Source organism: Dendrobates tinctorius, unplaced genomic scaffold (genome assembly GCF_039654945.1).
Source record: "Dendrobates tinctorius isolate UK_male_01 unplaced genomic scaffold, ASM3965494v1 ptg000196l, whole genome shotgun sequence".
NCBI lineage: Eukaryota > Metazoa > Chordata > Amphibia > Anura > Dendrobatidae > Dendrobates > Dendrobates tinctorius.
The window spans coordinates 21,063,602-21,073,039 of NW_027361863.1; the positions used below are offsets into that span (position 1 = coordinate 21,063,602).

At 44.5% G+C, this 9,438-nt stretch overlaps 1 protein-coding gene across 1 annotated transcript in view; it reads right to left on the minus strand.

Annotated features, from left to right (window-relative positions):
- LOC141056298 (uncharacterized) overlaps positions 1 to 6,946 on the minus strand; it is a 78,303-nt gene extending 71,357 nt beyond the window's left edge. Inside the window, exon 1 of the mRNA XM_073553042.1 lies at positions 6,687 to 6,946. The gene's annotated coding sequence lies outside the window, so the exon portion shown is untranslated. The remainder of the gene's footprint in view (positions 1 to 6,686) is intronic.
- Positions 6,947 to 9,438: the final 2,492 nt, after the last annotated feature.

Here is a 9,438-nt window from a genome sequence, read left to right on the forward strand (position 1 = left end):
AAGGAGATATACACCCCTGTATGATGTCTGCGTAGAGGGGAGACTTGCCTTTCCGCCCAGATGGAGGACATAAGTGGACAGCTATAATTTTAACGGTTTTACATCAATAAATAATATTGAAAGGAGATATAATACATTGCACGGACTAGGGGACGACCTGGCGGGGCTGAGGAGGAGACGAGGTTCAAGCTGGTCATACAGATTAAGAAGGGGGCAGCCGTTTATGACCCCTTTGGACAAGTTTCTTACTAAGAGAGACTGTGTTGCGAGTGACCCCATGCCACCAAAGTCACAATGACAATCAATCCATAAAGGCACTCAAGCGAAAAATAAAACTACGTGGTCGGGCCCAGTGGGTATGGACCTGGACTCTACGCCCTCACTGTCTGCTCTGGTGTCACAGCAGGAGGACGGGGGGGGTTGCGTGACTCCCCATCAGAGACTGAGTCGGGAGAGATGGAACACCATTTTGACCACAGAGGATTGAAGAAGTATCTGGATCTCCTCCCTACCAAAGAGGACTTCAAATCCCTGATCTCAGAAGTAAAAGAAACCTGTAAGTCAGAGATTAACTCAATCCGCCAAGATGTTGGGCTACTAGCAGACAGAGTGGACTCAATGGAAAGGGATCACGATGATACTAGACAGTACATCATCAAACTACAAAAGAACGTGACTTCTTATGCTCAGGCTCTGAGTGAAACTAACAAACATCTGGAAGATCTGGACAACAGAGGACGCCGTAATAATATCCGAGTGAGAGGCGTCCCTGAGGCCACGGGTAATGAGGATGTCCATGCCATACTTGAAACCATATTCAACACTGTACTGGAGTGCCCCACAACTCAAAGGATAAAATTGGACAGAGCACATAGAGCATTACGCCCCAGGGGGCCGCAATATCATCAGTCTCGTGACATTATTTGCTGTGTCCATGACTTCCAATTAAAAGAGTCTATTATGGCTAAAGCCCGTGCTTCGGAGAGAATTGAATATCAAGGGACTCGGATCCAATTATTTCCTGATTTATCTTGGATCACCCTACAGAAAAGGAGACATCTGCAGCCACTACTTGCATCCTTAAAAGATAAGGGCATCCGATATCGCTGGGGGTTCCCGTTTGCCCTCATAGCCTCAAAAGATGGTCGTACAGTAGTGCTTCGATCTATTCGGGACCTCCCAGCCTTCTGCACTGACCTGGGGGTTCCTCCGCCCTCCCTGGTGGACTGGGAATTGGAGATGCCGTCCAGTCCACTCCGTCCGGTTTGGCAACAGGTGGACTCTAGGGGGGGATCTCCCTCATCACGACCTAAGGCACGACCGGCTCCGACCTGAGATAACAATTTTTCATATTTTTTCTTCCTTCTGGGAACTGGAGCCCTGTGTTTGAATCTCTGGTTCCAAGCTGGAGTCCCCCCTTGGGGGGCAGTTGGTGGGGGATCTTGTGTCCTCCCCAGTTTATTATAGGGACTTTGGTTGGTTCTTTCTTTCATAAGTAGCTGTTCACTTTTTTCTTTTATGATAATATATCTGGTTAAGACTCCTCACACTATTTGCATTGGCTTGCTACTAGGGTGGTGAGAATTGAACACTCCCCTCTCTTAAATGTTTAGAATCTAGCTTTTGACACTGACTGTGATAGCAGTGTGTCCATAGCTACAGACCCCCTTTTAAGGGTTAGAGTTACCCTGGTTCCTCCTACGGAAGAGTTGGTAAAGGAGGTCAGGGTTTAGATATTGGTAGTTTTACGTTATGCCAATCTTCTTTTCTCTGACCCTGGCCGGAGAGGACGGTAGCGGAGAAGGCTTTCGCCTGTGGCTTTACTCCTCTCTGGTAATATTTGTGACATGTAAATGTTGTGATCTATGTGTTGTGTGTATTGTAAATGTCTTCTCCCATTCCTTATGTGTCTACCCTGATTGTGGTGAGGGAATCTTCTGTACCTCTTTGAGAGCCATCCATCGTGGGCCATCAGGCAATTTTGAGATGGGCAATACCCGGTTGGTCTCTGTATGTAATGCTAATTTTGCTTTCTGCTACTACAACCTAAAATATGGTTAAAATTTTAACACTAAATGTTAAGGGTTTAAACTCAAACATTAAGCGACGAATGGCGCTTGGTGAGATGCGGACCCAGCGAGCTGATGTGGTTTTCTTACAGGAAACACACCTGAATCTCAATGGGAACTGCAATTTCGCTAAACACCTTTACCCCACAATTTTCTTAGCCTCCCAGGAAAGGAAAAAAGCCGGTGTGGCGATTTTGATATCAAGGACCTGTCCCATCCAAGTTACTACCTCCCTGGCAGACCCACAGGGTAGGTACCTTATCCTACAAGGGTCATATAAGGAAGTTCCAATTATTCTGTGTAACATCTACGCCCCTAATACCTCCCAGGTCCTCTTTTTGAACCGGGTACTCCTCAAATTAACACGCCTCCCCTCCTCAGCGTGGATTGTGGGTGGAGATTTTAACACTATTTTCTCTGACTCGTTGGACAGGTTGACCATTAACAATCAATTGTCGAGCCCGTCTCAACGTAAATTGACAGCTGCCTTTCGAAGACTGATCCGCAGGTTTGCCTTATTTGATCTATGGCGAGTTAAACATCCCTCAGAAAAAACCTTTACCTTCTACTCCCCCCCTCATGGCACACACACCAGGATCGATTTTTTCTTTGGCAACATTCAGACCCTTAGATTGACGAGCAATGTGGATATTGGTGCAATAACGTGGTCAGACCACGCGCCAATGACTCTCACCCTAGACCAGACAATCCCACGTACAAGAGTCTGCCACTGGAGGCTCAATGAGTCCCTCCTCAAGAGGGCTCCCTACAGAGACAAACTGGAAGCCGGATTGATGGAATACTTCCGAGAACAATGAGGGGTCAGTGCCTAATTTTTCTACTGTCTGGGAAGCCCATAAGGCCGTCTTTAGAGGGCAATGCATAGCATTAAGCTCTCGTATAAAAAAAGATAGATTATATCAGAGAGATCAGCTCCTCAAAAGTCTCAGAGACTTAGAGAATAGGATGACCCTTAACCCAACAATACGTACCCTTAGAGGTATAGTAAAGACTCGTGCCCAACTGAGGGACTTAGCGGTCAATACAACAGAAAAATTACTACTTTATAGCAAGCATAAATATTATGACAAAGGAAATAAACCTCACTCCCTTTTAGCCCGCCAACTTAGAGAGGATAGGGGGAACTCATCCGTTTATGCCTTGAGAGATTCGGGAGGGAATATGTTCTATGATCCCACTAAAGTCGCAAACATCTTTCAGGATTATTTGTCAAGATTGTATTCTTTGCCTAGCACTCTTCCTACAGACCCAGGAAAACAGAGGGACCTAATCCACTCCTTTCTTGAGCAGTGTAAGCTGCCTACTCTTACTAAGAACACTGTAAATACACTGAATAAAGAAATCACGGGTGAAGAGGTAGGAGAGGTGCTTAAATTACTTCCTAATGGAAAATCACCGGGTCCAGACATACTTCTACTACAAGGCGTTTGCGGTTCGACTCACCCCCTATTTAGTTAAATTATTTAATAGCTTCCTCACGGGCTCCCCTATACCCGCAAGTATGCTACATTCTTACATTACGCTTATACCCAAACCGGGGAAGGATGCTATGGAATGTACCAATTATAGGCCCATAGCACTCCTTAATGCTGATATGAAAATCTTTACTAAACTACTGGCTCTACGTCTTTCAGCGCTACTCCCTCACCTAATACACAAAGACCAGGTGGGTTTTGTCCCATGTAGACAGGGAGGAGACAATACCAGGAAGATCATTGACTTAGTAGAGGTTGTTAATAAGACAGAGAGTGAAGCACTCCTTCTTAGTTTGGATGCGGAGAAGGCATTTGACCGACTGGGGTGGCCATTCATGTTCGAAACGTTACATCATTTTGGAATTTCGGGTGCATTTATTACTGCCCTGAAAAGTCTATATTCATGCCCCTCAGCTTCGGTCAGGCTTCCTTATGCCACATTTCAACCCTTTCAAATACACAACGGCACCCGTCAGGGATGCCCTTTGTCCCCCCTTCTTTTTGTCTTGTGTATTGAACCATTGGCTGCTGCTATTCGCAATGACCCTAATATACGTGGAGTAATGGTACGAGATAAGGAGTTTAAGCTATCTCTATATGCGGATGATGTCCTATTGATTTTGTCCCAACCACATATCACCCTCCCGAATTTGCATTCCTTATTGCTACAATTTGGAAGGCTGTCGGGGTATAAGGTCAACCAGAACAAAACGGAAGCTCTGCCTCTTAATATTCCACAGGTGCGGGTTTCCTCATTACAGGAAAACTACAACTATAAATGGAAAAATATATCCTTGACATACCTGGGGATACAATTAACATCTAAGTATAAGCTATTATACCAGCAGAACTATCCTAGTTTATTTACTGAGATAAAAAAGCTCCTGCTCAATTGGAACAGGCTCCCGTTGTCTCTGTTTGGCAGAATCTCTGCAGTCAAAATGTCTGTTCTGCCAAAGCTACTTTACCTATTTGAGACCCTTCCGGTGTGTGTGCCATACAAAGAGCTGCGCAGCATTCAGTCTAGTATACTTCAATTTGTTTGGGCCCACAAGACACATAGAATCAAGAAAACCACTTTATTTGACAGTAAACTGAGAGGAGGCTTGGGGGTCCCAGATATTACTAGGTACTACTGGGCAGTACACTTACGTCACATCCCTGCATGGTCTAATCGCTGTGCCTTCTCTAGATGGATGGAAATAGAGAAGTTATGGCTTGCCCCAATACACCCCAACTCCTACCTCTGGGGCACCTCATCTAACAAGCTTGATCCACATACCCTGGGCCCTACAGCCTTCACTAAGAGGATATGGGACTGTTGTGTCAAAAAGTTTCCACTTAAATCCGAACGTTCTCCCTTGACTTCTTTTCTTTTTAATCCCAGAATGCCAGACGGTATGCAGGGTATAGCGACTAAAACATGGTTTGACAGGAAACTCTTTTGCTTTGCTGACATAGTAGACGCAAGTTCCAGAGTCCTTCTCCCCTACGCCAACATATCTGCTAAATTCAATCTCCCTGGCAATTTCCAGTATCGGTATTTACAAGTAAGACACCTGATGCATTCCCTTTTTGCCTCCTTAGAAGTTTCTATCCCTACACTATTTGAAAGATTATGCAGCGCTGGGGTTTCTACTAAAGGCCTCATCTCAGATATATATCGTATTTTAGTTGCCCCATGCCCAGAAGACAAGCCAAATCACACCTATATGAGGAAATGGGAAGATTTCCTTGGTGAGACCATTCCCTTGTGTACGTGGAAACGGATCTGGGATACTGCCTCAAAGACATCTTCGTGCTATGTTTATAAGGAAAATCAGTATAAATTAATTATGTATTGGTATCACACCCCATCACTACTACATAAACTAAACCCAACTATACCTGACAATTGTTGGAGGTGTGGAGCTACAGGAGGAGACATACCGCACATATTCTGGGTATGCCCCAATATCCAGGGTTTCTGGAGGCTGGTGCAATCTCTTATTTATAAAGTAACTAACCTTCGGGTTCCCCTGGATCCTAAATTCTACATATTAAATATACCACTTGTTCAGCTGGGGAAGAGAGTGAAGCGGTTACTGTTGCATATGACCACAGCCGCCAGGTGTCTAATTGCCTGTAACTGGAGGTTAGCCCACCCACCCTCACTTGCCGATCTCCATTCTCGGATCCAAGATGTGAGAAGGATGGAGTATCTATCTGCCTTGTCAAATGACACGGTAGATCTTTTTGAAAGTGTTTGGTCACTATGGGACACTTATTGGGCCAATGAAGAATAACAGTGAAGTTTGGCCTTGATGGAAGCCTGAAATATTCACCTTCCCCGCTCCTTCCCCCCCCCTCCTTATATTTCCCTGTCTAGTATTGTATTGTTCGTCTTGTCATATTCCCTGTTTTCATTGTATTAGTGGATATTAAGATATGTATACTGATTTCTGGTTTACAGTTATTGCTAACAAGCTTGTGAGACATATCTATACATTCATGTACTTTTTCTGTATCTGTTTAAAAATGTTAATAAAATACACAGTTAAATAAAAAAAACCATTGTGTTAGTTGCTGCCCACTTCTCTAGTTTATTTATATCTTTTTGAATCCTCTCTCTCTCTTCTCTAGTATTAGCTATCCCTCCTAGCTTTGTGTCATCAGCAAATTTAATCAGTTTACCCTCAATTCCTTCATCTAAATCGTTGATAAAGATGTTGAACAATACAGGGCCCAGGACAGAGCCCTGTGGTACCCCACTTGAGACATTCTTCCAACTGGATGTGCAGCCATTTACGACCACTCTTTGGGTCCGATCACTAAGCCAGTTATGAATCCACCTAACAGTTGCCTTGTCCATTCCATACTTAGTCATTTTTTCAATAAGGATTGTATAAGAGACTTTGTCAAATGCTTTGCTGAAGTCAAGATATACTATATCTACAGCATTTCCTTGATCCACCCAATCAGTGATACCGTCATAGAAGGAAATTAAGTTAGTCTGACATGACTTATTAGTTACAAACCCATGCTGACTCTGTTTAATCACTTCATTCTTATCCAGGTATTGACATACATGTTGTTTAATAATTTGTTCAAAGATCTTTCCTGGTATAGAAGTCAGACTCACCGGCCTATAGATGCCTGGGTCCACCTTCTTCCACTTTTTGAAGATAGGAACAACATTTGCTCTTCTCCAGTCTTCTGGCACTTCTCCTGTTCTCCAAGAATTTTCAAAGATTATGGAGAGGGGTTCAAAAATTTCTTCTGCTATCTCCTTCAGTACTCTGGGGTGTAATTCATCTGGACCTGGAGACTTGAATTCATTTAGGTTAGCTAAGTGTTTCCTCACTATCTTTCAGATAGCAGCTTTTCTTTCCTGTCCTTTCTGGTTAGTGAGGGCACCATCGTTTGCTCAGCCTATCTTTCTATTTGTTTCTGTGTTTTCATCTTGTTTCACCGACAATACATGTTGGGGGCTGTCTATTGCTTTGGGGTCTGCTCTGGGGCAGTTTAGATTTTCCCTGTCTTTCTTTGGGCTTGTTTGGTTCTCTGGCCGTGACGGGGCGTCTGGGACCGCCGTGGGCGTGCTGTACGGCTACTGCTGGTTGTTGTGGATAGGATCATGGGTCTGCAATCCGCTAGTTACCAACCTCTCCGGTTTTCTGGGCCTAGCTTGCTTTTTGTTGTTTCCTCCTCGGTGACTCATTCATAACAGAAAACTAACTGCCCCAGAGCAGACCCCAAAGGAAAGACAGCCCCCACACATATATTGACGGTGAAACAAGATGAAAGCACAAACACAGGCAGGAAAATAGGCTGAGCAAACGATGGGGCCCAAACTAACTAGAAAGGAAAGGAAAGACACTGTCTGCAACCTGCAAAAAACCCTACAAAAATAATGTCCAACACTTTTGATAGCAAAATTAACCCTGAAGTCACTAGACTTCTCCCAGTATATCAGCACTCTGAAATATTCTGAGACAGAGCAAAAAGAGGCCAAACAAGTAAGGGACAAAAAGCAAATTGGCAAATACAGATAAATAAGAGTGGAAATTCAGCACGGCCCCCAGCCGGGGCTGGCTGACCACACAAAAAACTGAACAGACCAGCAAAATCAAGTGTGAACATTAGCAGAAAAACTTAGCTTTAGATGACTGGAACAGAGCTGAAAACAAGAGCTGACAAGCCAGAAGGAATCACCAGCAACAGAATAGGGCGTCGGCTGTCTTAAATCCAATCTGAGACTCCTGAGGTCCAATCGTCATCTTCATTCCCAGGTGGCAGATCTCCACCGATCAAATCAGCCTCACTACCTCCTGTCACCACCAGAGGGAGTCTGGAAGGAGAATTCACAACTGGTGAACCAGAGAATGAACTCACAACAGTACCCCCCCTTGAGGAGGGGTCACCGAACCCTCATCCACGCAACCAGGCAGATCAGGATGGGCCCGGTGAAAAGCACAAACCAATCTATTGGCATGAATATCAGAGGCAGAGACCCAAGAATTATCCTCCTGACCATAACCCTTCCATTTGACCAAATACTGGAGTCTCTGTCTAACCAAACGAGAATCCAATATTTTCTCTACCTCATATTCCACATTGCCTTCAACCAACACAGGGTCAGGAGGTGCTGCCATAGGAACCACTGGCTCAACAAACCTCTTCAACAGAGATTTGTGAAATACTTTATGGATCTTGAACGTAACTGGAAGAGCCAATCGAAACGAAACAGGATTAAGAATTTCCAAAATCTTATAAGGACCAATAAATCTTGGCTTAAATTCCGGAGATGCAACCTTCATAGGAATATTCTTAGACGACAACCAAACCATATCACCCACTTTAAACCGGGGACCAATGGTCCTATGCCGGTTGGAAAATCGCTGGGCCTTTTCCTGAGAGAGTGACAACTTATCCACCACTTGGTCCCATATCTGCTGCATTCTCTTAACCACAATGTCCACACCTGGGCAGGACGAAGATTCCACTTGCCCTGAAGAGAATCAAGGATGAAACCCAAAAATACAGAAAAAGGGTGACATCAAAGTGGCAGAACTAGCTCTATTGTTCAGTGCGAATTCGGCCAAGGGCAAAAATGAGACCCAATCATCCTGATCAGCAGATACAAAGCATCTCAAATAAGACTCCAAGGTCTGGTTTGTTCTCTCAGTCTGTCCATTGGTCTGGGGATGAAGCGCGGAGGAGAAGGATAACTGAATTCCCAGATTGGAACAAAAGGCTTTCCAGAATCTGGAAACAAACTGGACTCCTCTGTCGGACACAATGTTCTCTAGCATCCCATGTAACCGAACCACCTGTTGGAAAAACAAGGGCACCAACTCAGCGGAAGATGGAATCTTTGGGAGTGGTACAAGATGAACCATCTTCGAAAATCTATCACAAATCACCCAGATAACAGTCATTCTCTGAGAGACAGGAAGATCAGAAATAAAATCCATTGAGATATGGGTCCATGGCCTCTTGGGCAAGGGCAACAGCAACCCACTAGAAGGAGAACAGAGTTTAGACAGAGAACAAGTCCCACAGGACTGTACAAAATTCCTGACGTCACGAGATAAGGCAGGCCACCAAAAGGACCAACTCACCAAATCTCTGGTACCAAAAATACCTGGATGAACAGCCAATGCCGAGCAATGAATTTCAGACATCACTCACTTTCTCCACTGGTCAGGAACATACAATTTTCCCATAGGGCAACGCTCAGGTTTACCCTCCTGAAATTCCTCCAGGGCGCGTCTCAAATCGGGCGAAAAGGCAGAAAGAACTACCCCTTCACCTAGGATGGTAGTAGGCTCGGTCACACTAAGAGAATCGGCAAAGAAACTCCAAGAAAGGGCGTCTGCCTTAACATTCTT